Raw genomic sequence first — 4,636 nt, 5'->3', positions numbered from 1 at the left:
CCCGCGCGGTGCGTGCGTACGTGTGCATGTGCATACATATGTGCCAACGGTGTGCATGTGCGTACGTGCATGTGCGTACGTGCGTGCATGTGTATATCGTGCGTGCATGTGCATAGTGTATTATGCGTGTGTGTGCGTGCGTAACGTAGGCGTACGTTGCGTGCGTGCATGTGCGTGTGTGCGTACGTGCGTGCGTGCATATGCGTGTACATGTGCGTATGGTGCGTATGTATTAGCGTGCGTGCGTGCGTAATGTGTGCGTGTATGCGTGTGTGTGTGCATATGTGCGTGCCTACATGCGTGCGTATGTGCATGTGTGTGTATATGCGTGCGTGATATGTATATGTGTACTGTGTGTGCGTATGTGCGTGCGTGCGTATTGCGTGCGTATGTACTGTGTGTGTGTGCGGTAATGGCGTGTGGCATGTGCGGTGTGGCATATGTGTGCAAAAGTGCGTGCGTGTAATCGTGTTGTGTGTGCGTATGTATGTGCGTGTATGTGCGTATGTGTGTAGCAGGTGTATTATAATAACGCAGGTGTGCGGTGATGTGATATATGTGTGTGTGCGATGCGTATGTGTGTGTGTGCGTGCATGTGCATGGCGTGCGTATTATAATAACGTGTGTGCATGTGTGTTTGTACGTGCGTTTTGGCGTATTATTATGTGTGTATGCGTATATGTGCGTATTATCGTGTTGCATGCGTGCATAACGTGCGTGTGTGTGTGTGCGCATATGTGCGTACGTGCGTTATGTGTGTGCATGTGCATATACGTGCGTCATGCGTATTACGTGCGTGCATGCGTTACGTGCGTGCGTGTATATTAGTGTGTGTGTATGTGTGCGTGCGGTGTGTATGCTGAACGTGCGTATATACGTGCGTACGTGTAATATGTGCGTATGTCGTGCATGCTGCGTGCATATGCATACATGCATATGCTATGCATGTGTGTGATATGTGTGGTATGCGCATAAGGTGGTATAAGTAGGTGATCCTTATTAGTGACCCCGAGGTGATGGTGTGCGGGATCCGCCTTCTCCACCGCAAATAGGATCCGAACCGGGGAGGACCGGCTGGTCGACGCGATCCCGACAACGCCGCCCCACGAGGATCCTAAATAATAACCTGAAAAACAATACCAACTCATCATCAACATAACATCATCACTTCATAACATCATACAATACAACAAATAACGTCATCACATATAAACATCACGCGAGATTGCGATTAGACAGGTGACAGAGAAGCTATGATATAAAAGCAACATGATTTCATTCACTTGTCAAATGAATTATCTGAAGTTCACTAAAAACATTCGGAGCAGTTAACCATATTCGGATATCTGGCCAAAAATGAGTGACATCTGTAGGAATTTCCTCCAGCACCGGAGCTATCCCGGAAATTAAATGTAGTTGATATAGACCAGTGGCTTTATTCAATAACATACCCCCTTTGAATAGTGTTATTAAACCATGTACCCCCTAACCAGGGCGAATAATTTTTGGTAGAAAAAAAGAAAGTCTCTATAAAGAGGAAGAATACAGCGATGTCAGCGATAGATTTACTAAATATTTACTTATATTTTTATTTATGTATCTTAAATGGTTTTAAATTTGTATTTATTACTACTTTTATTCTTATTTTACTCCCTATTTTGTTATTTGTTCTTTAATGATTGATGATTTGTGTAAAGCACTTTGAGTTTGAAATGTGCTATATAAATAAAATTGCCTTGCCTTGCCTAAACAACAGCCTTGGGCCTGGAAAACATTTAGATGGCGATGAGAAAAAGGAGATAATAACTTGGAAAAAGACAGTAGAAAGAAGGAAGGAAGGGACGAATAGGTCGAAAATAGTAACAAAAATGTTATTAAAAAAACACAGTAGAAAGAAGGCAACACTAGGGGGCGACAAAAAAGTCCAAAAAGCGACTTCGAACCATCCCAAAAAAGTGAGAAAAACTTTGAAAAAAAGAGACAAAAACTGAAGAAAAAAAGACAGTAGAAGAAAGTAAGGAAGAAAGGCAAGAATAGGTCAAAACAAACGACAAAAACTTCAAAAAAAGGTGACAAACTTCAAAAACAGAGACAAAAACTTTGAAAAAAGTGACAAACTTGGAGAAAAAAAAGACAGTAGAAGTAACTGCAGTCTTGTAACTGAAAAACATTTTTGCAAAAACTCTCCCGTACCTCCTGCAGTCCTCCAGAGTACCCCTAGTGCAGGGGTGTCAAACTCAACTTCCCAGAAGGCCACACTGGAAAAGGAGAATCGCACCAAGGGCCAGACATGTAGACTTTATTTTCATGCTTTTATTTTGAAAAACTACAAATATCTTTTGACTGTATTACTCCACGTCTCATATAGTCTTCTCACTTAGATTTATTTAGCAATTTAGCAAATCGAGCAAAACAAAGATTACATTTTAAAAGTCGACTCACAGCCAACCTGTTTCCCAGCTTTAATTTAGAAAACTCTTCTGCTTCTGGGGGAATTTCTGGGAGTCTCAAATGTAAATGGACTGTTGGGGTACGTGTCCCCTTAGGGGTACTTTGGAGGACTGCAGGGGGTACGTGTCCCCCTAGGGGTACTCTGGAGGACTCGGTAGGCATGTGTGTCCCCTAGGGGTACCTGTGGAGGACTACAGGGTAACGCGGTCCCCTAGGGGGACCTGTGGAGGACTGGTAGGGGTACGTGGTCCCCTTAGGGGTACCTGTGGAGGACTGTGAGGGGGCACGTGGTCCCCTAGGGGTACTGTGGAGGACTACGGGGCACGGTCCCCTAGGGGTACCTGTGTGGAGGACTGTAGGTTATGTGTCCCCTTAGGGGTACCTGTGGAGGACTGCAGGGCACGTGTCCCCCCTAGGGGTACCTGTGGAGGACTCGGTGGGTACACGTGGTCCCCCGTAGTGCCTGTGAGGACTGTAGGGGTAAGCTGGTCCCCCCTAGGGGTACCTGTTGAGGACTGCGGGGGGCAAATGTTCCCCTAGGGGTACTGTGGAGGACTGCGGGGTAATGGTCCCCCTAGGGGTACCTCGTGGAGGACTGTGGGGCGTGCGGTCCCCCCCTGGGGGGACTGGGTGGAGGACTGCAGGGGGTAATGCGTCCCTAGGGGTACCTGTGGAGGACTGCAGGGGGTGCACGTGAGATATGTAACTAAATGTTTAATAGAAGCCTGTGTAACCAGAACCCCTTTTTTTTTTTTTCCAAAAATGATGCAGTGTCTTCCTTCCTTTTTCCCCCCCCCCCCCGCATTTAAATGTTTTTTTTTTTTTTTTTTTTTTATTTTTTTTTTAATTTTTTTTTTTTTTTTTTTTTTTTTTTTTTTTTTTTTTTTTTTATATTTTTTTTTTTTTTATTTTTTTTTTTTTTATTTTTTTATAAAAGGTTTTTTTTTATAATGTTTTTGTTGAAGTTTTTTTTTAATTTTTAATATCTGAGCAATTAAAGGCTACAATGGCTTGAAGCAACGTAGGGGAAAGTGTACTCTTCCTCATGGATAAGATAGTGTGCCTTGGAGTGAACGGCGGTGCGACAACCGTATCGTTGAACCAGGACGTGCCTGAACCGGTACTTTTCAATAAAGTTAAAAAAAAAAGAAAAAAAAATAGGGGTAGTAAACAACAGTCAGTGACTTGTTTATTGCTAAGGCCATGGTCAAAATTAAAGATTTAATAATGTAATAACGTAATAAATATAACAATAACCATAGTTATTTCACCAGTAAATTGCTGCTTAAACCCCAGATGGGAAAAGGGTATTTTAACAATTACTGTGAATGCACCACGAGGCTACCCCCTGTTTTAAGTGAACGCACCGTCTGTGTTGTTAATAACGACGCACGCAGCTGCAAGTGAACGCACCGTCTGTGTTGTTTAATTCCGACGACGGCAGCTGCAAGTGAACGCACCGTCTGTGTTGTTTAATTCGACGCCACGGCAGCTGCAAGTGAACGCACCGGCCTGTGTTGTTTAATTCGACGCACGGCAGCCTGCGAAAAGTGAACGCACCGCCTGTGTTGTTTAATTCGACGCACGGCAGCTGCAAGTGAACGCACCGTCTGTGTTGTTTAATCTGAACCACGCGCAGCTGCAAGTGAACGCACCGTCTGTGTTGTTTAACTCACTCCACGCAGCCGTGCGAACGCCCCGCCTGTGTTGTTTAATCTCACGCACGGCAGCTGCAAGTGAACGCACCGGCCTGTGTTGTTTAATTCCGACGACGGCAGCTGCAAGTGAACGCACCGTCTGTGTTGTTTAATTCCGACCATATAAACATGCTGTATATCTATAAATTGGCTCCAGCTGCTAGCTAAAGGTAGGCTAACGTTACGTGCTGTCAGGTGTAGTGTAAAGTCAAGCACCGAAATGAGGCACCGAAACTTTCGTTCTTATTCGGTCTCGTTACTACCGTTTACGTCGGAACCGGTTCCCTATTGGCACCGAGTTTCGGTACCCAACGCTACACATTATTGAAAAAAGTTTGAGAACCAGTGCCCTAGGGGTACACGTACCCCCATTTGAGAAACCCTGATATAGACTATCAGTGGCGTGGAGGCACCACAACAGTTGTGCCCCCCAAAAACCCAGAACAAGGTCCCTGTAGCGGCGACCTTTGACCCGGCCAGCGTCTCAC

This window comes from Perca fluviatilis, chromosome 7 (assembly GCF_010015445.1).
Source record: "Perca fluviatilis chromosome 7, GENO_Pfluv_1.0, whole genome shotgun sequence".
In the NCBI taxonomy this organism is placed as follows: domain Eukaryota; kingdom Metazoa; phylum Chordata; class Actinopteri; order Perciformes; family Percidae; genus Perca; species Perca fluviatilis.
The sequence above is the reverse complement of the archived record's forward strand: the minus strand, read 5'-3'. Positions refer to the sequence as shown.